General features: G+C 45.6%; 1 protein-coding gene across 24 annotated transcripts in view; it reads left to right on the top strand.

Annotated features, from left to right (window-relative positions):
• The window catches only part of NFASC (neurofascin), a 209,342-nt gene that overhangs the window by 55,930 nt on the left and 125,820 nt on the right, over nt 1-27,592 (top strand). For 23 of the 24 annotated variants that reach the window (XM_089773610.1, XM_089773620.1, XM_089773617.1 and 20 more), the window contains one exon: nt 10,971-11,057. The gene's annotated coding sequence lies outside the window, so the exon portion shown is untranslated. Of the gene's footprint in view, nt 1-10,970; nt 11,058-18,796; nt 18,923-27,592 lie in introns of all 24 variants that reach the window. The other variant, XM_075910494.2, reaches the window with a different exon arrangement.

Genomic DNA, 27,592 nt, shown 5'->3' with positions numbered 1-27,592 from the left:
ATGGGCTCTGGGACATGGTACCTTCATGTGTCAGCTTTGCCCACTCGCATGTGTCATCAGCCTGCACAGAGGGTGGTGATCTCACATTTCTTTCAGTACCAGTAAGATCGTAACAATGTAAGTGGAGGAGGCTGGGATATTTGGAGCTAAAACAAGTAATATCATTTGGAGCAGGGTAAAGATGTGTGAGAGAGAAACACAAACCTACACACTGAAATACATTTTCACAGCTCGTTCAGGTTTTTATTGCTTCACTAAAATATAAGACCTTGATAAACTGGAGTGAATGTAAAGTGAGGTGTGAAAGAATTATGAAAGGCGCAGAACATGAGTAATGAGGGGACTTTACAATTTAGTGCGTAAAGAGTGTGAGAGTCTTATGTTTTTCAGAGTACTGTAAATCACAAATAACACTGACAGTGTGAGTGAAATTAGAATCTAGTCCAAATCCAAATAGGTAGCAGGTTTATATTAACAAATAACAGGTTTAAAACATACAGAAGGAAGTATTTCTTCATGCAATGCACAGTCAACCCATGGAACTCCTTGCCAGAGGATATTGCGAAGACCAGGATTTTAACAGGTTCAAAAAAGAGCAAGATAAATTCATGGAGGATTGGTCCCTCAATGGCTATTAGCCAGGATGGGCAGGAATGATGTCCCTAGCCTCGGTTTGTCAGAAGCTGGGAATGTGTGACGGGAGGGATCACTTGATGATTCCCTGTTCTGTTCATTCCCTCTGAGGCACCTGGCATTGGCCACTGTCAGAGGACAGGATGCTGGGCTAGATGGACATTTGGTCTGACTCAGTATGTCCGTTCTTATGTTCGTACATAAGGCCTGGGAGTCTTTCTGTTGGCTTCAGTGGGTTTGGAAAGAGCCATGTGATGGCAACCGGTGTGAGTCAAATCCTGAAATCCAAAGCTTTCAGAAGTCAGTGGCGGGGGGGGGGGGGGTTCAAATATTGAGTGATGCTGAGTACTCCTGTAAACGAGAACAGAGCTAAGAGTGTTCAGTACTGCTCAGGAATTGGGAGCTTCGCCTGTAGGGCTGAATAAAAGCAGAGGAAGGTATTGACCTTGTGTAAAGACTTAGGAAGAAATAAGACACAAGGGCTACGTCTACACTGGCACCCTTTTCCGGAAATGCTTAAAACAGAACAGTTTTTCGTTATAAGTATTTCCGGAAAAAGAGCGTCTACATTGGCAGGATGCTTTTCCGGAAAAGCCCTTTTTCCGGAAAAGCATCCGTGGCCAATGTAGACGCGCTTTTCCAGAAAAAAAGCCCCGATTGTCATTTTTGCGATCGGGGCTTTTTTCTGGAAAAGACTACTGTGCTGTCTATACTGGCCCTTTTCTGGAACAGTTTTCCGGAAAAAGGACTTTTGCCCGAGCGGGAGCAGCATAGTTTTTCCGGAAAAGCAGCTGATTTCTTACAGTAGATCATCAGTGCTTTTCCGGAAATTCAAGGGGCCATTGTAGACAGCTCGCAGCTTATTCTGGAAAAGCGGCTGCTTTTCCGGAATAAGTGGCCCAGTGTAGACACAGCCAAGGAGTAAAATATTCAGGACCGGTATAAGGAGGGAATGGCCTTGAAGGTACAGATAAAACCATGAAGAATGCAACCTTTTTGAGCAAGGCAGTTTGATAAAGTGGGCAGAGTAGAACACCAGCTATTCAGGACTCCGGGGTTCTAATTCCACCTCTACCACTAATTTGCTTTGACTTTAACCAGGCCCGGATTTTCAGAAACAGCCTTTCAGTATGGTTTCCTCAGTTTGAGCGGGAGACAGGTAGGGCCTCCTCAGTCAGACATGCCACACGTGTTCAGCTCCAAGTGAAGAGAGTGAGAGCTTGCAGGGGTGAGCTTCTATGAAAATCAGAACACCCGCGATTAGTCATTTTGCACATAAATCAATTAGGCCGTAGCCATTCTGTACCTCAGTTTCCCCATCTATAAAATACCTTGTAATTGGGCTGTTGTAAGGATACAGGCTATTTCTGAATTTTAAAAGGGATTCTAGCAGGGCTGTCCCAGGGGCCAGATCCAGCCTGCCTAACACTTCAATCCGGCCCACAAACAGCATCTGGCCGCTTACTATATCCTGCTGCTCATGCCACCGAATTTCCAGGTGGTGGCTCAGGCAGCGGGATCCTATTTAAATAGCTCCCAGTTGCAGGTCTATCCTGGCAGGGGCCGGACCTGCAAGCCTTCTACGTAGCTGCAGTAACCCCGGGCGGCTGCCAGGCAACACGGTAGCAGCAGGGTCTGGAGCTGTGAGCCCTTTGCTGTGTTTTTAATTCAAAGCTTCCAGCCCCAGACAACTCTGGGGGGAGTCTAGTCCCCAGCCCCGCCCCAGCCTCCAGGTTCAAGAGTTGACTAGATCTAAGCTCTTTCTCACAAAGCCCCTCTATAATTAGGAGCTATGCATGCACATGGCAAGGAAAGCCAGCCCCCGAGAGAGAGAGCCCAGTGTTATTAAAGGACATAGAGAAGATGATCCAGGAGGTCTTACAGCCTCATCATCTGACTCGCCTAAGTTTTTCATTAATTGTCCCATATTTTTCTCCCCTCTTCTGCGTGTTGCAGTGTGGTCTAAAGGTTGCACATCAGATAGCTCAGGGACGAAATGTCAGATCCAATGTTCCTTTGCACTGTCACTGCTCTTTAAGTGCCTGGGGTTTGAAATTAAATGTCAAAGGCATTTTGTAGCGCATGGAAACCAGATGTGCTGGAAGATTGTCTTCGGGAAGGATGGAGCGGCTTAATCACGTACATTGAATCTTCTTAGTGAAATGGAATCACAGTGTTGCCTTATGAAACAGCCTGACTGTACGCAGCCGGGGTTGTTTTAACCTCTCCTAGTGGGCTAACGTCTGTGCTGAAGAGGGACGTGGCATCTGGTGGCGACGTACCTTTTGCCAACGTTCTGTGACATGGCATTGACGTCGCCTGGGGGCTCTCATCTGGACTCTGGCAAGGGACTGGGCAGCTCACTTACTAAATCAATAAACAGCAGTCACGTTGCCATCTTGTTGGTGACACTTGATTCTTCCATCTAATTAGAGAGCTCCAAGGCATGTTATCTGAGGAGATGGAACTATCCCACAGAGGAGACACCCGGGAGGTCCGGCATGGCCCTCTGCCTGTAACAGGTGAGGATGGCTACCAAACAGATGTTCTCTGTCAGCAGTGACTAGAGAACCTGGGTTGGGTCCATGAGGGAACCATAGGACTAGTACCCGCAACTCTGTCAGGGATGCCTGTTCCCTTCTCCAAAGAGCTTAGCATGTAAAAAGCTGGTTCTCTATGATGCTGAAGGTTCTCCATTCCCACTGACTTCTTTGGGAACTGGGTACCTACCATCTCACATAGAGCACCAGGGCCGTCCTTAAGACGTAAGGGGCCCTACGCAGTACTATTAAACTGATGCCCCTGTGTCCAACAGCAGCTGAGGGGGGAGACACACGCATTTTTAGAGAGGTGATTTTATAATCTTCAGCAACGCACTAATGAAATATTTTAAGTTAAATTTTAAACTCAGGTCCTGTCGACTCACATCATAAATTCAGAAGCTGTTGGTATCTACCTGGGGTTGGCAAATGCCTGTTAAATGGCTTCCTTACCACTTGATTGGCTCTTTCACAGGTTCAGTGTTCTGCTAATTGCTCTGGCAGGCCATGTCACTTTTAAGTTGACTAGATACTCTCCCAAAGAAGCAGAACCACAGAGCAGGGATAGGAAGAAGTGGGTGGGTGGACATTAAGGCCCAGGGGTGCCCCAAATTTTCAGGTGCCCTGTGCAGCTGCATATTCTGCATATGGGTTAGGGCATCTCTGCGGAATACAAGGTATGTTGCACAGTCAGACCCAAAGTAAAGACAGGTCAAATAAAAAAGTTTTATTTGGAGAGGGAGGGTGAGGTTAGGGGTATGTCTAGACAGCAGGACTATCCCAAAATAGCTACCCTGCATCTTTCAAATGTGCCCGTTATTTTGAAATATTTTTCAAAACAATGGGCATGCTATTTCAGCATCCCTGTAACCCTCATTCCAGGAGGCTTAAAGAATGTGTCAAATAGTGCATTATTTTTAAAATTTGACACTGTGTAGGCACGCCAAATTTCAAAATAAGCTATTTCGAAATACAATCGAAATAAGATACGCAATTTGCATAGCGCGAATTGCGTATCTTATTTCGAGTTTAGGGGACCATGTAGATGCACCCAAAGAATTGGGAAAGAAAGGCTGCTTGAGGTGGGTCTGAAGGACAGAGAGATCGTTCTAGATCTAGGCCCCAGGCCTGGGAGCAGCATAAGCAGTAAGAGTGGAGTGAAGTGAAAAGACTGGGAAGAACCTAAACGCAAAGATTGGAAGTAGAGGATACCAACAGTGAAGATCTACCTATGGGCAAAGGCACCAGCTACGCAGCCCCATGGATCAGCTTGTCCCCCGCCTACTCAGCACTTCCCACCTGCTGGCCTTGCTGATCAGGCCCTCCCCATGCCTCCTGCCCACCTTGATTAGCTGTTGGGTAGTATGTAGGAGGTGCTGAAAAGGGAAGGGACAGGAAGAGTTGTGGGTCGTTGGGGTGGATGACAGTCCAGCAACCCGTGGGAAACAGAGAGTCCGCACCTCTGAGAATATGACTGACTAGCAGATCTCTGCCATCTGTGGGTATGTCAGGTTGGCAGTATCATTGACATTAGAGGGGAAGGTTAGTTGTGGGGAAATGACATCTGAGCTCCCCTTTGACATCTGTGGGATCGGAGTGAGCATGCAGGCTACTTAACTAGCAGAATAGGTGCTGGGTTCTCCCAGAACATCACCATTAATGGGCCAGGTGATTACTAGAGCTGTTGGAGATGGGATTTTATGTAGTGCTTACACCGCCTGCTACTGGACTGTGTCAAGGCTCAAGTTGTCTTGGCCCAAGCTACTGTGCTGCTGAATGTGGCAAAATGTGGCAAACGCGTAGATAAGGGAGGGGGATCAAGAGGTAGCCAGCAACCTGACAAACATCTTGTTAAAAAAGAGACTGATACGTGGCTGAGATAATAGTTGCTTTTTGGAGATGCACATCCCCAACGCCTCCAGCCTTACGTGTTCAAAGGAAAACAATATCCTGTGTCTGAATAGTTTGGGTGCTGAGGACACGTGGTGTAATTTTGAATGTTGGGTTGAGTGTGCAGGTGCTGGGCAGTGTGGGTAGTCTGTGATGCCTGACAGGTCAGAGTCAAACTCTGACTCTGTGCCATCACCTGCTGAAAAAATGAGTGGTCCCGAGGCACCTTAGAGACCACTCGTTGTGACACACTAACACGGCGACCCCTGAGACTCATCACCGACTGAGTTAAGCTAGTCTAGATTAGAGATGTTAAAAAGCAGATAATTGGGTACTCCTCGATTCACAAGGAGTGAGAGAAGCCGGCAGGAGCATTTGCTCCTGTCGACTTCCCTCTGTGAAGATGGTGCCAAGCACCGTTTAAGGTATGTCAACTCCAGCTATATTATAAGCCAACCTTCCGGGTCTAGTATAGACTTGGCCTCAGATACGTGGATCTCTCTAACGTCGCTGTTGTGAGCCTATCCTGGCATGTGTGCTGATACATGTGCCTGTCAGTGGGGTTTTTGCTTGCTGCACTCTGGGTATTGCCGATAAGAAGAATTTCTGTAGAAAAATGGCATTTAGAATGTCCCAGAATGTGAATTCCTGCCGGGGAGGGAGACACACCGCACAAACCCAGCTTTGTTTTGAAGCCCTCTGGGAACAAACAGGCACATTTTCTTGGCGCGGCTGTTGTTTGTTTCTCTGAGCTGGTCGCAGGGCTGGTGTGACTTTCCTGTTTCTGCTCCCTCGGTTTTCCTTCCTCTGGGCAGACTCCAGCTTGCTCCCTCCTACCCCCAGGTGACCCTAGAGGCAGTAGAACTCACGGTTTCCGGTGCACAGTGTAGGGGAGGGGATGTTTGCACAGGTCAGCCCTGCGAGGAGTTGCTTGTGAGTGCCAATTTGCAGTGGGGCTGAGGAAGACAGGGCAGGAAGGGACCTCTGCCTCCAGTTGGTGTGTATTTTACATGTTTATAAAGTAGATTTCACTGCCAGCCCACATTCCCTCCCCTCATAGACTCTGTTACAGCTTTAACAGCCCTGAAATGGATCTGCAGCCAGTCAGTGGCATGCGGGGGTTTCCTTTCACTCTCCCCACAGCTGAAGAAGCCACCCCTGCTGATCCTCACTACTGGCACTTGGGGGTGGAGGCAGGATGGGAGGGTTTGGCCCTCGGGATATTTCCCTAAGCGGTCACACTTCACAGCTCTACATTTGGGAATGGAAGAGTACGTGCTCATTTCTCAAATAACATCTCCCCTGCCCCTCGAAGTGTTACTGAACCCTGTTCCCTGGGCTTCCTCTCCATCTTTGAAAACAGGGAAGTGGAAGCTGGTAAATGGAGCACACCTGAAGCCATGTACCCGGCATAAGCCCTTACACCCAAATGCAGAGGTCCCTGTTCTGTTGTGTCCTCTTCCAGGCAGCTTCCCGCAGTAGCAGGCCTTCAGTGCAGTTCTCAGATTGAGCTGAGCCATCTGCATGTTCCCCACGTGGACTTTTTTCCCTTCTTGCTACAACCTAGACTCCTGTTCCTGTGCTCCGTATTTGGCTTTCCTAACTTCTCAGCACAGCACGGTCAGAGACGTGAGCTTATTTCCAACACACAACCTCCTTTCCCCTCGCCAGTGCGTCGCCTGGTACTATTAGTTTTGTTCAGCCTAGCTGTCGTTTCTGGCCCCTAATGCTGCATGTTGCTAAAATGCATGCCTTGCTGCACAGAAAGGCATGCACAATTCTCTGGTGGGGGCCGGGAGCCAGGAACGGGAGTATGTGCTTTCCTTGAGTGCAGAGGGGCTGCTTTCTCTTCCCAGGAAAAGATGTTAAGGGCTTTGGTGCTGTATAAGAAGCAGGCATTGGGTTTTCACCAACTTCTCTTTCATCGTTAGCTGCCTGTTTCCCAGACAAAATGCAGCTGATGGCTCCAACCACAGACGGTGTGCTTAATTTTGCTTGGATACACCAGCATAACAGGAACAATTCAGTTGACAGGGTTAAGGAATAAGTTATTTACTTATGTCCACAATAGAAGAACTAGGGGTCACCAAATGAAATTAATAGGCTGCAGGTTTAAAACAAACAAAAGGACATTTCTCTTCACTCAGCACACAACCTGTGGAACTCCTTGCCAGAGGATGTGGTGAAGACTAGGACTTTAACAGGGTTCAAAAAAGAGCTAGATAGATTCATGGAGGTTAGGTCCATTAATAGCTATAAGCCAGGATTGGGAGGGATGGTGTCCCTAGCCTCTGTTTGTCTGGAAATAGGCGATAGGAGAGGGATCACGTGAGGATTACCCATTGCGTTCCCTCCCTCTGGGGCACCTGGCATTGGCCATTGTTGGCAGACAGGATACTGGGCTGGATGGACCTTTGGTCTTACCCAGTATGGTCGTTCTTAAGACTTCAGTAGAATCACTCCAAACTCTTACCTATGGAATGGAAATGACTCCATCGACCTCAGTGGTGCTCACATGGATTTGTACCAATGTATCGATAAGAGCAGATTTGGCCTCTGTTTTCATTTGTGTTGCTGGACACAAGATTCCTCCAGTACAGAAAAGCATTTATCTTGGGTGTTCTCCCAAAAGACTGTAACTTCACAACCACAAATGGTAGATATCAAAGCTCCTGCATTCTTTTTGCCCCTCCAGCATATGTTACCCAATGAGCTCTGCAGCTGGTGATTCTTTGCGAGCAGTCACTCTGTGGATGTTACCGTTTTGTAACATACTTGAGCTGGGAAAGCATGAGGCTTCTAATAGCTCACATTCAAGCCCCAGCAAGGTGTATATGTCTGGTCAGAACCATATAATCCATGAAGGAGGGTAACACTAAAAGCAGATTCTGTTTGAAAACCATGGTAGGTAATTGAGGGTTTGACTCTGGGGCATCTTGCTGGAGGATGTTGTGAAGGCCAAGACTATAACAGGGTTCAAAAAAGAACTAGATAAGTTCATGGCGGATAGGTCCATCAATGGCTGTTTGTCAGAGGCAGGGAATGGATGACGGGAGGGATCACGTAACGATTCCCTCCCTCTGGAGCACTTGGCGTTCGCCATTGTTGGAAGACAGGATTCTGGGCTGAAGGGACCTTTGGTCTGACCCAGTGTGGCTGTACTTCTTACTGGTTAAGATCATGCTTTTAATTTTAAAATATGTCTATAACAAAGGCTCCTCTGAGGTCTGAGGGTTTGTAACTGAATGCCATTGTTTGGCTGGAATGCATTTAGGGACAACTTGTTTCCTAGCGGTACAAACAGTGGGACTGTGCTGTTATCAAAAAGGTGATCATGTGGTGTGTATCTGGAATTACCCCACTGAGCCATAGCGTTAGTGGCTCTCCCTCTGTGTTCCCATTTTGGCCATAAGGGCTATGCTTAACGAGGGTCCTTTGGGCTTATTTCTTCCTGGAGTTAAAAAAAAATAAAGTGGTGTATGTCATTATGAGAGCGGAGGGCACATGTGGTGCTGAGCTGCGTGTGTGCAAAGTCTTGAGCAGCAGAAGGCGGTTTTTTTCCTATGACTCTGATGTGACCGCATGCGGAATATTGCCCTCAGTCTTGTGCTTTCCTGCACCTGTAGAACACGAACCAACTGGAAAAGAGTTGAGATGTTCTCAGGGGACGGAGTGGATTGGATTGCTTTTGGAGGAGAGAGGAAAGCAGCGAAGTATGTGCGTTTTGCCTAAGCCGTGATTCCATTGATTGGGGTGAGGGGAGCATGAATTTATATCATTGCTTGAAGCGTATTGCGGGAGGTGGGATTGTTTAGTTTGGTAACAGGGGTAAAGCGAGAAGGAATGGGAAAGAGGCCATTTAGATTGAGTGGGAAAGGTGGACAGTGAGAAGGATTCAGCTGTGAAGTGCCACTTTTCTATGGGAAGTACAGGCACTCTCCGGGTTACAAACATCCGACTTAGGAACACCCGCGGGTGCTCACTAAAGCTCACCTGCAGCCTCCCTCAGGAGCAGGCAGAGGGCACAGGTGGTAGTGAGCAGTGCAAGTACTGGCTGGAAGACTTTGGAGTAGGGGAGAGCAGATGCACAGCCAGCAGCTGGAAAGAAGTGGCACTTTGAAGGGCAAACTGCTGCTTCTGTTCAACCACTGCTCGCATGGCCTCCCCTGGCTTCCTCGAGTCCTCCAGCCTGTGCTTGCACCTTGCTGCTTCCAGATAGCTGGGGTTGTGTGCAGCCCAGGGGAAGTCGGGGGTTGGAGGGGTGGCCAGAGGATGGGGCTGGCCACAGAAGTTGGCGCAGAGCCCGCAGCCGGGGGATGTCCGGAACTCCCCTTCAGACTCTCCACCTACCTCTTCATCTTCCTGTAATTAAACCTGCCTTTCCTCGAGCACCAGCACTCCAGGTTAAATTAAAAAACACACACCCTGTTTCTGCTGTTTTTCATAGCAAATATACAGTATCTCAGCTACATTATGGGTTAAATAGGCTTTTGTGGGCTAGCCTGGGAACCCAACTACCAGTGATAACATCGGTTTCCATGGGAAAATGCGCTGAGGTTTCCAGCAACCAACTTACCAACAAACGTTTGGAACACAACCTGTTCGTAAGTTGGGGACTGCCTGCCCTGGGATCTCCATTGCTTGGGACTTTTACACCTCAGCTGGACAAAGCGCCAGCTGTTGTACTGTAGGAAACAACCCTAAGGGAGACGGAACACATTATCTAATAGAGCGGGTTTCAAACTTTTTATTTCATGACCCAGTTAAAGAAAATGGTTGCGGGCATGACCCAACATCATTTGACTGGAGTGTGGACTCCAGGGTGGGGCTGAATATGGGAGCTTTGGGTGTAGGAGGGGGCTCCGGCTTTGGGTGGGTCAGGTCTGAGCAGGAGGGGCTTATATCGAGAGGCTCCCAGTCAGAGATGCAGCAGGAGTCGGGGGGGGGGGGGAGCTAAGGTGCCCCCACTGCTCACCTGATCCCCCTGCAGCAACGAGATCCAGCGCCCGACATTCCACCACCCAGTGCTGGGTCATGACCCCTAGTTTGAAAACTATTGCTCTATTAGGTTTTGTCAATCTTCTGCATCCGTGATCCCCTGATGGAGAGCCAGTCGTAGAGGGGAAGCGGCTTAGCATATCTTTTTTAGGTTTCTTTTTGATGTGTATGTTCTATGCTCTGTGAAGCAAAGCCACTAATGTTCAATCTTTGCAAGATTTGTCCATGTTACATGGTTTCTGTTTTAGGGGTCAAATTCTGCTCTCAGTTACATGGGGGATACAAGTCTGGAGCAACGCCATCCACTCCTTACTGTGTCAAATGCTTGCTGTGTGAGAGGCTAATTAAAAAGTAGTCATCTTTGGAGAAACAGCCCAATTGCACAGTTACGTTAAAGCTGCCAGAAAATCTCAGATGCTCAGAGGGGAAATGTTTCAGAGAAGATTCTTACACTGACATGTTTAAAAAGCACGATTTTAACCCATGGCAAAACGTCTGGACTTGCACTGGTGAAACGGAGAACTGAATCTGGACTTCTGAAAATCTGCAGTGATGTTTTTCAGCAATGTTTGAATGTGAGAGCCTGTGGCTCTCATTAAAATGATGAAGAGGCTAAAGCCAAGATAGTCCATTGTAGCTAGTGATATTTTCCCCCCAAGTGCCTCAGCTCTGTGGTACATGATCAAAAACATCCTTCAAAGGAGTCCTGATTTCTGAGAGGAGGGTGCCCAAGACCCTCTGAAAATTGGGCCCTTTTAAGGTGTCTCAGTTTGGGCATAGGAAATCACTAGTCATTTATAAAACAATGGCTTAAAAATTCTAAAGAACTTTTAGAAAACATCTAAAATGTAATGTACCGGTTCTTTACCAACCAGTCGTTCATTCTGATTTTTGTATTCCCTCCCCCAGGCCCAGTTTCCATTCACTGAATAATAGTCACCTGAAACCTTTAAGAGAAGAGACAAGTATTTAAGAGACCCAAGATATTGTGTTAAGGTAAGACTCGGCACTTTGTTTATTTCAGTCATAACCACGTTAGTTTGAATTAGAATGTCATAGTGGTTAACTCGAGAAGCTAAACATGGGCATAAGACTAACTTGCGATGGCTGCTGTCCAAACCAAAACCCCTAATCCTAATGTGACACTTGGCTCACCCCGGATGGGACCAGGACCTCCAGAACTAACTTGCATGAGTTACTATAACTAACAAGACTAAGATCGGGGTGGAGGTGGGGGGGTATGTGTTAGAAATGCCTATCATTTGACAATTGGCACAGACAGGAGCCTCTGTAATACACTCACCAGTGGGTTACACAAGGACTGAAAAAAGAATTCTGATCTGGATTTTTGAAGCTTATTCCTGGCTTTTTTATAAACATCAGAATGAAAACCTCAGATCTTGAACAACCCCGATCTTGTTCGTACTTTGCTTTTGGGTATAGATTTAGTGATAAGCATTTCTGCCAAAGTAAAGACCATATACATTTGGGGATTACAATAATGATTCCCTGGCTATTTTGGTTGTATGTGCTTTATTCCCCTCTCCTTCCTGATTGCTGAAAACAGTACTGAAATAATTGCATTACCTTAGTGGAGAGGATGTTTAGCTGCTTACCCAATTCAAGAACAGTCTATAATAACTTAATTAACCTATTCCATCTGGCAAAGGAAAATCTCAGTAAATCAGTTTAATATTTACCCAGCTTGTTCCTATCTTAATTAAGTGTGTGTGTATCTTTAACACAACTGGAAACTCTGGTGCAGAGATGAGAATTGGGGATTGGTTAGCTTTGATGTGGGCAAACACTGAGAATAGACGCTTCCCAGGCTAACTTTTCTTGAGCTTGTTGTCGCTTGGTTACGTCTACGCAGAGCTGCTGCTGTCCAACAGCAAAAACCCAGGCGTCAGCAAACGGCATGTGCTCCATGTGTCCGTTTCAGCATCAGGAAAGCAACATCACCGCCAGGCAATGGCACAGCAGATCAGCTTCAGTCGTATCAGAATGCCCTTGAAATAAATAATCTATCCAGATCAGTCCTCATCTCCAGACAAAGGTTAATTCTAGCCCTGTTTTTGGGCCCAACATCAGCTTTATGTGTCATGATATTTTTTTTTTAAAAAAAAGATTTTGACAATGAAATTAATGGTATGTTTTGATAGTAGGGCTACACCTAGACTGCAGAGTTAAATCAGAAAAAGTTTGTGGTATGCAAATTGCATATCTTTTTCCGATTTACTTTCGAAAGAGCCTTTTCCGAAATTTGGCACGTCTACACAGCACCAAATTTCGGAAAAAAGTGCTTTTTTGACACATCTGTTATGCCTCATAGAATGAGGTTTACAAAGATGGCAAAAGAGCATGTCCGCTTTTTCGAAAATTATTTTGAAAAAGAGGGTGCGTTCCTTGGACGCGGCATTGCTTTTCCGGGATACCTCCAGTAAAGCAATGCAGTTTAGACATAGCTTAGGTGTCAGATCCTTTCACCAAAGGAGATGGTTGATTCTCCGATATTTTTAATTATAAATTACAGTTGGAAGATTTTCTAAAATAGATGCTGTCACTGAACCCTGGAATATTAAGCGTGATGTGGGAATCACTGGATAGACATGTGTGGCCTATGTTACACAGAAAGTCAGACTCTCTGATCAAAAACAAATCTTTATTGCTATGGAGTGAAATCTTGGTCCCACCTTGACTTTCATTGATTTCAGCGGGACCAAGATGTCGTCTCGTGAGTGTCTGGTCTGCTACTTGAGTCACAGTCTGTTTTGTGAATGAAGTGAGAGTATCTGCCCTTGTTGTGAGTGAGTTACTTAAATAATCCTCCCAGTTCATCCAAAATAAAGTATAATGATGGTTGAGAAATATTATTAATAATCCTATGCCATTAAATGATTTTGTGTTACTTCAAACCCTAACTAAAAACCTCCGTACCCCTTTGCCGTAGGTGAAATATATGAGAGCTCTTTACACATCTCTGAAATCTGACTCTCTGAGGTGGAACACAGTAACTGTCTCTCAGTTCACAGGAACAGGTGGTGAGATATAGGGATATAAAAAATGAATTAAAATATTAACCATGCGACAGATAAAACGTCTGTTTACACGTTTAACTGTGGGACGGCCAGCAGTCCCATGCAGAGTTTAACCATTAGTGATAACCAATAAGCATCTAGCCAATAACCATTAATGATAACCAATGATAACCAACTAGTTAAACTCTTTCACCTCTTGTGAGGCATCAGTATCCACTTGAAAATGTAATTTGGGTTGACAGTGTGTATTCCCGAGATGAAATCTGACTGGGACACAAAGGTTAAAACTCCTTCTCCTACAGAAAGCACCCTGGGATCTTTACTGATTCTGAGTGGTCAGGGCCTTCTGTTTACATCTTCCCTGGAAGGTATAAGTATAAAGAACAGTGGAATTCAATTAGTCATCACGTAATTTCCTGGCTTATGAGTAGTCAGGGGAATTTTAACCCCTGGGCATCCACATACTGCAGCTCATGCAATTTTGCTTCATTAACCTTTTCTCTCTGCACAGAGGGAAACCCTCGCTCTCCGTGTCAGGGCCTGTAGATCTGTGACATGTTGCATCTTGTCATAGACTGCTGTGATGCATCCGAGCAGAGGCAATTTAACCTACGTGACACCATGGGAGAGTGTAAACACTTCATGGGGGCACACTGAGAAGCGCTGACTTTGGTGGCAAACTGTCTCCTCGTTGGCGGAGAAACCAATGGTGCTGTGGCCTCCTTCATGTGGTCTGGGAAGTCTGGGAGTTTAGGGCTTGTCTGTATGAACAATTAGACTGCAGCAAGCTCAGGTATGAATCTATCTCTCATTAGCCTGCCTCGGTCTAACAGTCCATGTGCACCCTGATGATGAGCGTTAACCATTGGCTAGTACGCTTCGAGCTAGTTCCATTTCAAAGAGGGACTGTATCAAAGTAGTCTAATGAAATGCTAACGTACATCAGCAGGGACAATACCAGTGGCACACAGAGGTCTTCCATGGGATACATCAACTCATCCAGATGTCTGCCTTGTTTTAAAACAAGCTACATAAAAAGCACTAGCGAAGTCAGTACAAACTAAACTTTCATACGACCGGCTCATACTACTCTATATCTTATACACTGAAATTTAAGTACAACATGTATATTCCAATAGATTTATTTTATAACTGTATGGTAAAAATGAGAAAGGCAGCAATTTGTCAGTAATAGTGCGTTGTGACACTTTTGTTGTATGTGTATATCTGCTTTTGTAATGAAAGTAGTTTTTAGGTGAGGCAAAACTTGGGGTACACGAGACAAATCAGACTCCTGAAAAGGGTACAGTTGTTTGGAAATGTTGAGAACCACTGGTTAGACCACAGCAAGCTAGAGAGGGATAGTTTCACACCCCAGCTTGCTGAAGTCTAATTGTTTTGCATTGACAAGCTCTTAGCCTCAGACCTGACCTACACTAGGGGACAAAGTCATACTAAGGTACACAACTCCAGTTATGTGAATACTGTAGTCGGAGTCGATGTACCTTAGTTTGAATATCCGCAGCATCTCCACTGCTGGGGGTCAATGGGAGAAACTCTCATGTCGACTTCCCTTACTCCTCACGACCTGGTGGAGTAGTGGAGTCGACAAGAACATGATCAGTGGTTGATTTAGTGGGTCCTTGCTAGACCTGCTAAATCAATCCCCAAGAGATCAATCTCGGCAGAGTCGATCTCCTGGTAAGAGGAGACAAGGCATCAGTTGTAGCCCTACTAGTGTTTGAGTCTCATAGGATCCTAGATTGGGAATGTGCAATGCATTCTGGCTTGGCCGTTCATGTGAACACAAGTTGTGTAGGACACTATTGGCCACATAGATGCAAGGCTGGAACCTAACACCTTCATGGAATGATAATGATGTAGCCTTTAGCAAGTCCCCCAAGAGCCTGATAATTACAGATGATGAGCCCTTGCCCTTCCCAATCACTTCAAGAGGGAATTGTGGGTAGTCAGTTTGTCTGTCTTAGGGGGCTCATGTTACCTCCATGGCCATAGTATCCAGACACTGTCTGGCAACATATAACACGAGGATGATGATATCTGCCATGCAGGCGAGTCACAAGAATGGAAAATGCAGTGAGTCAAGAGAACTTAGAATTCCCCTCTAACTGCAATGTCCTCAGTTCTATCAGACGAGATTTGGATGGAATTTTCTGCATTGGTGGATGCTCTTTGACAGGACTTTGCCTTTTCCAAGCACGCAACTTCCATCTGAGAGTCTAATAACCCTTTATGGATATGAATGAATTAAAAATCATGTAAGACAAGTATTATCCCCAATTTACTGATGGGGAAACCGAGGCAGAGAGCAAAGACATGGCTAGCTCCAGTAACGTAGCCAGTTGGGATTCAGTCTCTGGTTCCCAGTACTGTGTGGTTGACGTACTAGAGTCGCCTCTCTCTGGGTGTTGCTTCTATTGGCTTTGCCTGTGATTCTCGGCAGCTTGCTGCAAATCCCACAGCCCCCCCTCCCCCATCCCACACACACACACACACACACACACACACACATACATTCAGCCTGTCCTGGAGAGGGAAAGTCTGTGAAGGGAGATGAAACAAACGAGTGTGCGAGCCCAGAAGGAGAAAGCCGACTTTCCCAAAGCAATAGCTGTGCCAATTGTGTAACCACGGGCAGACGGCTGTTCATAGCAGTTGCAATGTGTGATTAGCAATCTGCTAATCGCCAGATGACAGATGCTGCTAGCTCTGGGGTGGGGCGAACAAGGGGAGCAGGCACACCAACGTTAACAGCTCATCTGTGGACATGATAAGTTTTGGTTCCTGCTATTTGCTCCCCATTGTGGGGGTTTCCCTTCTATCAAGTGCTGATGAAAAGCACCAGATTGCAAGCCTCTGTCCATCCGCAGAGTAGGGGTGGCAGCAGAGTAAATTATCTGCATGCCGTCCTGCCTGCCTCGAACATCTTTACTAAGTCCGAGAGGAGAGCCCCATCTCCGTGATCTTGTCAGTCGTTTGCACCTTTGCTGAGACTGCAACAGAGGAGCAATTAGTGCCAGCGGAGGATGTGATCTTTATGGTATGGGCTGTATAGTCTAATCTATTGTGAATTTAACGGAGATGCGCCAAATTCATTTTGGGGCAAGTCACAACTTGGTTGTGACTTTGAGTCACTACCAAACAAGAGCCAGCTTTTAGAAATGATGACCCAGAGTTGAGAAGTTCCGTAGCCTTTCATCAATCCACGGAACCATCTACTCCTCTGTTTTCCTTTTCAGAAAAGCTCTTGTATGATGGCGTGTGATAGCAGAGCAGACGCATGCCCTATCACGGGCATATAATTCCATCTGCTCACTCCATGTGCTATGCTGCTTTTTAAGCTCCTCTCTCCTCTGGCTCCCTTTGCAGTACTCCTTTAAATTGCTCCTCGTTCTTTTTAAGCAAGATTATAATAATAAACCAGACGACAATGCAGTGTGCGCCACCCACAGGTAAAAATATAAAAAGGCTTGGCAAAAATTTTTTTTTCTGATTTTGATAGCAATGATTAAGTGTCCTTCCTGCCCCCCTCCCCATTTTTTACCTATTTAAATGTTCACCATTGTGCAAAATTATGGAGTTTCAGCATCTTTTTTTTTGTATTTTTTATTTACATTTTCACCAGTGTGGGAAATTGTGGGACCTCAGACAATGAGGGGATCAGCAATAATTATTTAAAGACAGATTCAACAGTGAAAAGTTAAAGCTTTATAGCTGTTAACACACAAACTTGTCAACATCACACGCCAAAATAAACAAAATAAATATCCTTCAATCAAACTGTAATTTTAAAGTTTTCAAGCACTTTTTTGTTGTTGTTCTTTGCCTATCTGAAACTTTCCATTATTATCAATGGAAATATTTTTGTTGGTATGCATGTGTAACTATGAAATCAGCATTTACCAATAAAAAAACTAATCCTTCCAAGCCTAAATATAAAGAAGAGCCCCAGACATGCCCAAATTGTCAAGAGATCATCTTGGTTGATTTCAAATGTAGGTTGAGTGCCCCAAACCATCTGCCCTAAATGCAACATTTATGGTCACTGAAAGGAAACTTGCATCAACTGTGTTCTGTGACACAATAGAAAATAAAAGGAACTTCCAAGAATGATTTTTCTCACCACTTTCCAAACCCATTGATGAAAAGAAGAGATGTCAAAACAAGCATAGCGGGCGAAGCTTTGTCCACTGAGGGTGGGAAATGGAGTTTGGTTTGCTCATTAGTAGAACTGTTTCAACAAGGTGCCCCTGCTGTTACAGGAAATGGCCCTAAAAATCTGCTGATCAGCTGTCACATTGAGAACACCCATCAGCTACTGTGCTTTCACAGATAGGAAGTATTGGGGTTTTTCTTGTTAGCCTCTTTTAGTCAATGGATGTCCAAATCGTGTGTCTCCACTGAAGGCTGCATGTTTTCAGGTGATAGAAATGTAGCCGTGTTAGTCTGGGGTAGCTGAAGCAAGTAGTTTTCAGGTGTTAAGTCAAGTTCTGCTGTTGGTAATAGACCTTTAAAGCTAGAGCAAGTCCTTCTGCTCATGATCTGGACTGCCACACAGGTGGTCTCAGTGCAGTTCCCATCTCTGCCACATTTCTTCTGGGACCAGTGGCAAGTAACTTAATCTCACTGGGCCTTTGTATCCCTTTGGTATATATGGTCATGCCAATTTTCTTCCACTATTTGATCTGAGGAAGTGGGTCTGGCCCATGAAAGCTCATCATCTAATAAACCATCTTGTTAGTCTTTAAAGTGCTACGTAGTCCTGTATTTTGTTTCAGCTGCACCAGACTAACACGGCTACATTTATATCACTGGGCCTGGATTCCTTCTGACAGATTGATAATATGAATGAACTTTTTGAATTGAGTTGAGCATCTTTGGAGTTGATTGTAGTACAAATACAAATGTTTAGGGGGATTGTGAGTTTGTATAGAACTTCTTTAGCAGGAAGACGAGATAAATGTGATCTCTGGAAGGCATTAGGTAGATCAGTGGGCACAGTATCTCTGAAATGAATTTCCTAGGAAGTACCTTGAGGTGAGAGGAATGCAAGTTCTTTCCCTCTGTAGCTGAGTTTTGAACATACACCCTGGGAAGCGTGACCTGTTGTGTGTTCTAGATTAAATCTATATAAAAGGATGGACTGAACTTGTCATGAATATGTTTGCTCTGATTTGAAGCTGTGATGAGTCTGTAACCACAAAGAAACCACTAGAGGATGGGGTGTTAAAAGTCTTCTACCAGGTCCCTCGATCAAACTCTGAAAAGGGTATGAGAATTTGCATAGTTTCTGTTATTGTTTTCCATAGGTTTTTTTTTCTGTAGTTTTTTTTACCTCAAGAATGAAGTCTTCTTGCTTAGGAAGGGCTGTGGGGAAATGTATGTCTGTCGCCGTCACTCTCTGAAGAGAAGTGAGCAAGTCTGCTTAGGCCACTTAGACTTAGATCTTGGAGCCTGTGACAGGTGATCCTGACTGGTTTGGCCAAGAGGTTATTATCGAGTGCGGCTCTTCAGCTTCTCCTCTACCCTGCTGCTGCACATCACCTGCCCTTTGCCTTGGAGCTGCCTCCTCCCCACCCCCGGGAGCCCCCTGCTTGCTGTGCAGGGCAGGGGAGGGAGAAGAGGGGCACTGATGTCTAAGTGCCCCCTCTCCAACACTGTATCCTATCTCCACAGAGCAGGGCGGTGGGCACTACAGGACATGGAAGGGAGTTTACTGGCTGCTTTTCAGAGTGGCGCAGTGCCAGGGCAGGAGTGAGCCTGCCTTAGCCCCACTGAACCACCACCCAGGAGCTACCTGAGGTAAGCAGTGTCCAGTCAGAGCCCATGTCCTTAAACCCTACCCCAGTCATGAACCCCCTCCTGCACCCCAAGCCCCTCCCCCAGCCTCAAGCACCCTTGCATCCAAACCCCCTCCTAGAGCCTGTACTTAGAACCCCGTCCGGCACCCCAACTGCCTGCCCCGAGCTCAGCTCAGAGCCCCTCTTGTACTCCAGATCCCTTAATCCAAGACCAGAGCCTGCACCCCAACCCTCTGCCCCAGCCTGGTGAAAGTGAGGAAGGATGGGGGAGGGAGGGAGGATGGAGTGAGCAGGGGCGGGGCTTCAGAGAAGGGGCACAGAGGAGGCGGGACCAGGATATTTGGGTGTGAGGTAGATCTTGGATTGCACTTACATTCAAAAAGGGATCTCGTGCTTAAAAAGCTTGGAGCAGACTGTCTTTGCTGGGAAATACACAGAGAACGCAGGGAACTGCTCTGCTTGGGAAAAACCTGAGCAGAATGGGAGGGGTACATGAAATATAATGGCTGGCGGAAGCCAAGAGTATGCATCTTTGTTGAACTGTGAAGGGGAAATACAAGCGCAGGTGACCTGTCTGTGACATTCCCCCTTTGCAAAATGGGGGTCACAGAGGAGTGGTTTAATACATTACTGTCTGTGAGTGCTCAGACGTGACGACGGCAGAGGTAAGTACCTAGATGCTAAGACTGTAAATGGAACTGCCCCGTGCTATAGTGTGACTCAGAGATTTGTGAGTAGACCGATTTCATTATAAAACTGTCACCTTTAACTAGAAGACTTGTCTTACAAGGTGGATAAATTCCAAAGCTGCGCGCTACAGTCGCTGCCTGGAGTATCAGCAGATCGGATGATTCAGTTCCCCCTGCCATTTAAACAATAGCAGTAGTAATAATAATACTCAAAAGCTGTGTGCAGATCTCACCACTGCAAACCTGGGTTGTAACTTTAGTCAATCCGCTGATTGCTCTTGACAGCCAACGTTTTGCTCTATATCACGTGCTATGTGCTTTGGCTGCTTCCACATACTAGTTAATTTGCTGGGTAATTTAGGGGACCTTCTGCGGTTTCCAGTGGTAACCTCACACTTTTGATGCCTCTGGCTCACAACTACTCATGTTCTCCTCCAGTGGATATGCATGCATACCACAGCGATTCTACAAAAGGTGAGAGAGAGGAGAGGGAGCAATGGACCATGAAATAACACGGAGAAGTGATGCGAGGAACCAATAGCCCTGAGGTTCAGCGTCCGTTTCTCTGTGCCTTTCTTAGAGGGGCAGATGGGAACCTGAAAGGAGGGTATTGATTTTAATACAAAATACATTGATCTATCTGGGATTTTCCAGAAGGCCTAAAACCGAGGTGTGTAAGCTGCCTCCTTTCTGTCTCAAGAGGCATCTGGGGAGGTGAGTGAAAGAGGCTATATTAACTTCCCCTGCAGGACATTGCAAATGGGTGATTTGTGAAAAGCACGAATTTGCGACCAGATATCCAGCGAGTTACCGTGAGCTGAGAGACCAAACCTGACCTGTTTTAAATGGCATCTACACTTCTCTTCTGCTGGGGTGTTTTTGTGTGTGTTATCCAACGTGTTGTTCTAAAAGCGTTTCTCGGGTAGTGGGAGCTCGTGGTCTTTCTGGTTGCGTCACACTGAGACCACGCTGTACACTGTTTTAGTGCTCCATTTTCTCACCTCCGGCTTTTTTGGGTCCCTCTTTTGCTCCACCAACTGGGGAGCAAAGGGGAGAACAAATTAAGAAGGTAGAGTTGGTGTGTGGGGCTGTAAGTAAAACAAGTTGGGATGCCCACAGTAGCCCTAGATTTGGCATCATGGCTTAAAGTAAGCTTTGACTGAGAACCCTGCCTCTCGTTGTGCTACTTTATCATTGCAACAAAGCTATACAACTGTACCCTACTCAACTTTATGCACTTTAGAAACCACCATTCATACCTAGTGCATGATTAGATCTCAGAGGGTGTAAATCATCATAGCTCCGTTGCTTTCAGTGGAGTTAAGTGGATTTATACCAGCTGAAGATTTGGCCCAATAATAAGAGTAGCAGTGTTATTAACAAGACCGTACCAGTGGTTATTCTGCAGGCATTCTCTTTATGGCACGTTTCAAACTAGTTGTGCCATTGCAAGCACAAGGGAAGAGGACAGGAATTTTTATGATGGACAGAGTATACCATAGAAGAGTTTTCCCCCTCTTGATAGCAGACAAGAGGACTGTTAGAATCGGTTTACAAGTAAAACTTCAGGCATTAGCCTTTACATTGCCAAGCACTTCGACACACTCGTTCTAAGAATCCTAATGTGCTCTCATTAACTTTGCTGGGGGGTGAAAATGCTCAGCACGTTGTGCTAAATCAGCAGTCTTTTAGTTACGGGATCATGCTTTATAGGGAAAAAAAGAATTGGCTGATGGAAGGTTGGGACTCATTAGAAAAGATTGATCATAGTAGCCAAAGCACAGGCTAGAGAGTTGAAATGGAATCTGGGCACTGACGTCTTGGGTACTGACATCTTTGGTGACCCTGGGCAAGTCACCAAACCCATCAGTGCCTCAGTTTCCTCACTTTGAGCTCCTCATGGTACTTAGGGCGATCGCCATTTTAAAAGCCCACAGAATTCTATCACCTACATAACTTAAGAGTGGCCATGCTGGGTCAGACCAAAGGTCCATCTAACTGTATCCTGTCTGCCGACAGTGGCCAGTGCCACGTGCCCAGAGGGAGTGAACAGAACAGGGAATCATCACATGATCCCTCCCCTGTCACCCTTCCCAGCTTCTGACAAAGAGGCTAGGGACACCATCCCCCCCCATCCTGGCTAATAGCCATTGATGGACCTACCCTCCAGGAACTTATCTAGTTCATCGTTGTTGGGTTTTTTTGTTTGTTTGTTTTTTTGTTTGTTTGTTTTTTTGTTTGTTTTAAAACCCTGTTAAAGCCCTGGTCTTCACAATGTCTTCTAGCAAGGAGTTCCATAGGTTGACTGTGTGTTGTGTGAAGAAATACTTAGGAAAATATTCCACAAAATGTATTAGAAAGTAACTTTTTCCCTAGAACTCTGTAGAAGGATTTTAGCTCTCTAGAATTTTTTAAAAAGAAGATAGAGTAATTTTCTGTTCTGGTTTATTTTTACAGTAATATTCCATATCCAGTTCTCCTGATGGTACTTTACCATAAGACTTAGGTCATATTCCAAATACCGGAAGAAACTGTTGTATCTAGCATACCTCGGCATGCAAATGATTGCCTTTTTAATGATGGCCACTGCACCCATCACAAGGGAGGGCTGCATGGCAATATTAGCCGGTGTATCTAGAACTCTTCGATCTTCTCAGGCAGGAAGGAAAGGGTGGCATGTCCTCCATCATCAAAGCTTCTCTGACTTTGAGGCGCAAGGCAAACTGGGGGTCTCTTGATGGCTCTTTGCTTTGGTGAATCCCAGCTCTTGCCAGTCCAGCAAACTAAGCACATCATCATCTGACTTGTGCCTGCACAAATCCTTTGGAACTGGGAAGGGATACGAAACGAATGGATAGAATTGCTCATGGTTAGAGATGAAACACTGTACAATAGCATGAACTGAGACACCCTCCCCCCCGCCCAAACCTGTGTTCCCCTGACCCCTTGATCTGCGTGGATTCCCTGATTGACAGCAGCAGCATATGGGTTCCTGTAGGAGGCATCTCACATGGGCAAAACAATAAAACAGATGGACAGCCTTACCGGAGGGTTGAACAATAGCTGTCTGTGGGGGAGGCAGGATGGCTGTATACAGAGGTTCACCACTCCAGCTATTGATTACAGCTCCACAGCATTGCAGATGGACTGAATCAGGCTGCTTCCAGCCCTTTTGCTGAGGTGAACCCAGTGGAGGGGGGCAGGGGGGGTGGAGAGGAAGGGAGGGGAGACAAGAAGAGACAGGAGAGCTGAGGTATGAAATTTTAATGAGGTGTTAATTGCCACTTTTCCCCAACAGGCCAGCATGCTGGTACAGCCTCTGGGTGCAAAACTCTATGGTGCTGAAATCCCTGTCACTCCATCATATTTGGGATAGATAGATTTTTCTTGATCATGTGTGATTTTTGCCTTGCAAACTTTTCCTAACTTTTTACTCTAGCTTTCGGTTCCCAGCTAGTGCCCTAACCCGTAGGACATCTCAGGCAGGTCCAGTTTGCTCTGCTCAGCTTGGACACTAAGGATCCCATAACTGCTTTGTGAGGGGGCGGGGGAAATCTGGCCCAAAATCACACCCCTGCTGCACTATTGTGCTGTGTTCCAGCCACTGGTTGCTTTCCATCCTAGCATTTTATTATAGGGCCATGTAATGCACGGCACATTGAATCTCTCCTGGCTGAGGCATCTAGGTGCTATAGCCACAGAGATAGTTGCTAATAATATTGGACTTAATCTGAAAATTTTTGAGATTAAAGATGTCATGAGCCTAAACTGTAGTCTAGCAAAACTTGGGTGAATTGGGAATCAGCTGTTAGGTGTGACCTACTGCAGTGATTAGATCCAGCCAAAGAAGTTGGATCCAAATGGTTTGGGACTCACCCCCCCCCTCCCCCCTTACAAGTGCAGAATATGAATATGAGGGGTGTTAGTTTAAAGCAATGGAAGATGAATGAAACAGGTTTCCCTTTGCAAACCGGTTTTTCACACCCTCCTGCCCCCTGCTGCTGGACCGGGAGAGTGTTAGAGTTGCTAATGAGATTTTGTAATGAAAGATGGCAAATTACCTGGATTTGTCTGGGCTTGTGTGTGACGATCACTGTGTTCTGAAGAACAATTGTGACAGCTGAACCCAACTTCAGAAACACGTACACTGTGCTTCTCTCTCCTTTCTGAATACAGAGGACAGAAAATGCTGCCCTTTGTTGGTTTTCAGAAGGCTTTTGTCTGGAGGAACGGTTACTCTCCAGTCCCGTGAGACCTCCCGGATTAAAGTTTCAGAAAATGCTCCGCTTACTGCTTCTCCCATATCTACTAAGCACTGTGCTGGGATTGCTATTCATTGAGCCTCTTCCACCTGCACAATAATGCAACATATGTTTTAAGTGGCTTCCTGAAACGGCTTCTGGGTTTGTGTGTATGTTGCATATTGTGAGGGGCTGTATAGGTAGCTTAGCTATTTAAAGTAGAGAGAGCATACATATAAAGCAGTGTCTCTCAACCAGTGGTATGTGTACCCTTAGGGGTACTCAAGAGAAGTCGGGGGGGTACGTCAACACAACTGAAATTTGTAGAAAACTAAATTTTTGTTTTAAGTTTTACAGCACTTTATTATTTTTGTACTTTTTACACCCAAAAATTTCATCGTCTGCCCGGCTATGATTAAGTTGTTTAAACAAATGTGTTGCAATGGTAAAAAAAAAAAAAAAAAGTGTGTGTCTGAAAACTTTAGGTACTGGGGGTACTTATAATTTTTTTAAAGGGGTACTTTATAAAAAAAAGTTGAGAAACACTGACATAAAGGATCTTATTTGCCATTTTAAGTCTTAGTCCTGCATATCGTCCCAGGTAGGCAGTGCCCATGTGAACAGCTCACAGGATCAGGGCGCTAACAATCCATTTACATGCTAGTGATGACTGCTGAGGGGGAGGGTTCCAACAGGTCCTGTTTCTGCCATTAAAAAGAAGGCAGATTTACAACCTCCAAATCAGCAACCTGGAAACCCCGCTACCATATTACATGAACATGGGGTAGGGAAATGAGAGGAAATGGGAATAAAGCAGTAGGGCAAAAGAGACCCCCCCCCCCCAGGAAGTGGTTTTTGTTCTCCCAAGTTTCCAGTAAGGAATGACTTTTTTAAAAAAACATCAACTTAAACTGCATAAAGCTTAATGTTCATCCTCATTTTACAAGTGATGCCAATGCATTGTTTAGTAATTTAGTCACTTTTAATTATGTGATTGAAACCCATAAAATGATACGGTAAGTGTCTTCTCGGGAACATTAGTAACAGGAATTATACTGTTCCTTCTGCCACCCTAAGTAAATACACGTTCCTAATTGCTATGAGGAATGTCCTGGTGGAGCTGCAAAGCTGATTTACAAACAGTTCTCTGCCAAAAGGTATTTAGTTTAATTTTATCATGGGATGATTTGTGTCCCCTTATTTTCCTTTTGTTGCTTTTTGTTTGTTTGTTCCAAAAGGAAGGCCCAGTCCTGCAAAGATCTACACACCTTTTACAACCAATGATTCCACCAAGAGTTCAGGATGCTTAATATTTTTTGCTCAGACTACAAGGAAGGAATTGGTTTTAATTAGAGCTCCTGAAGGCCCAATTTCAGTAAAGCACTTATTCCCGTGCTTAACTTGATGTGACTGGTTCCATTTTTCTTCAGTGGAACAGCACAGGTGTTTAAAGCTAAGCAGGTGCATAAGCTAAGCAGGAGCTTAATTTGAGACTCACTCCTGTCGTCACTGAAGCTCAACTTTATTGAGTTCATTGGACACGATCAAGCCCTTGCTGTGTAGGAACAAGGACTGCTTATGGGCTTTGCTGAATCTGAATGAAAAGTCATATTCCCAAAAGAGATGGATCCAAATCAAGCCCGTAAGATCCAGGCTATTCCAATGGGAATCTGGACTGGAACCAAATCTGGACCGAGACTTGACCGCTTGGACGCAGCGCTGACTCTCACTGAAAGTTGCGTATTTGCAGCAAGGGCAGACGTTTTCACATGCACCGCACCTTTCCTTGCTGCTCTGCCACTGACTGTGCACCTGCTTGGAATAGTTAATCTCTGCCCTGTGGGGAGAGCCTGGCTGGAGAGGTAATGACCTATTTGAGTGGCATCTTCTATTAATGATCAGAACATGTGCTAAGCCTCTCTTCTGGTCCTCCCATTCTTCCTTCTGCCTTAGCGAGCCAATGGTAGTTAAATATGCCCTCCCGTCTCTTTTGTCCCTACATGCTAGCTAGGAAGCTTCCCAGCTAGGAAACTTGCTCACACAGAGCAGATGGAAGTCTCAAGTTGCAGGGAGGCAGGATGGGACCGGTGCAGCAGGAAAGAGATGCTCGGTTTTCTAACTCAGCTGCCCAGAGACAGTGGGAAGAGTAGATTCCTGTCACCTTGAACCAGGCTCCTCAAGGGTAGAATGTACAGACAAGTCTGTTTCTTCACCTACATATGCATTTAATGCAGAATCAAAGGCTCCAGTCTTCTACAGTTACCCTTCTGGAGCATTGCATCCAATTCTGGGTTCCCCATTACAGAAAGGATGTGGACACATTGGAGAGGGTCCAGTGGAGGGCAACAAAAATGATTAGGGGGCTGGAGCACATGACCTCCGAGGAGAAGCTGAGGGATTTGTACTTGTTTAGTCTACAGAAGAGAAGACTGAGGGGGGATTTCATAGCAGCCTTCAACTACCTGAGGGGGAGGATTCCAAAGAGAATGGAGAGAGGCTGTTCTGAGTGGTGGCAAATGACAGAACGAGGAGCAATGATCTCAGATGCAGTGGAGAAGGTCTATATAGGATATTAGGAAAAACTATTTCCCTAGCAGTATGGTGAAGCACTGGGATGGGTTCCCTAGGGAGGTGGTGGAATCTCTATCCCTAGAGGTTTTTAAGTCCCGGCTTCGCACAGGCCTGGCTGGGATGATTTAGTTGGGGTTGGTCCTGCTTTGGGATTGGATTCAATCACCTCCTGAGGTCTCTTCCAAACCTAGAATTCTATTATTCTCGTTTTCCCAGGCTGGGTGAGTGGATTTCTGTCTCCAAAATGTGTCCTTGAATAATCTGTCTGAGAAAGGAAAAAGCAGGGACTTACAGCCAAATACCTAGCAGGGATGTTAAATATCGATTAATTGAATAGTCGATTAACCTCGTGAATTCTTATTGGTTATTCGACTATTCTATAGTTCCCGAGAGTGGGGCTGACAGCCCTACTCCTAAGGAGTCCCCTGCTACTGTATCATGGGCAACAGCACATCGTGCCAGGCAAGAGCTGACCCACAAGAGGAGCCAGGTTAAAAACCAGCTCCTGTCGCAGACTGGCTGTCTGTCACCCCATACTGCTGCCTCTGTATCAGGCAGCACCCCCTGTCTGGGGGGAGGGGGAGCAGAGGGGGCAGATGAGCTCCTGGACCCAGCGCAAGCCAGAACTGAGTTGGGCTACCTGCCTGGCTGGCTCCTAATTCACTTTAAATGCAGAGCTGCAGCGGGGATAGATACCAGACCCGGGATGAGCCAGGACTTAGCTGGGCTGCTGGCCAGCCTGCTAAAAAATTTACTGACAAGGTTGGGGAGGGGAATGCATGTAGTCTATAGCATTAGCCTATAAGCTTTTGTATCGATAATCAATTAATCAACTACACTATTACATCCCTAATACCTAGAACTGTAGTTCATTTAGAAAGATCACAAGATGAAAGTGATGCAGTTACAGCTGTTTGGGAAAATAATTTTAAAGAATGATTTTTTTCATTACAGTATTATGTTACAGTGAGAGAGTTTAAAACTGGTCTAGACTCTTTTCTCCTTCACTACTAACTTGAGTTTGCAGACATTCTGCTCAGTTTTTATCATTGGGGTATAAATATTGTTTTAATCGCAAGATAAAACTTGAGAGCTTTTGGGACTGCTATGAAAAGGGGCTGCACTTATACTTGATCTACACCTCCAATCAGTTGATTCGAGGAGCCGTTT

The sequence above is a fragment of the Pelodiscus sinensis genome, chromosome 27, assembly GCF_052426305.1.
Source record: "Pelodiscus sinensis isolate ZL-2025 chromosome 27, ASM5242630v1, whole genome shotgun sequence".
Lineage (NCBI taxonomy): Eukaryota > Metazoa > Chordata > Testudines > Trionychidae > Pelodiscus > Pelodiscus sinensis.
The sequence above is the reverse complement of the archived record's forward strand: the minus strand, read 5'-3'. Positions and strand labels throughout refer to the sequence as shown.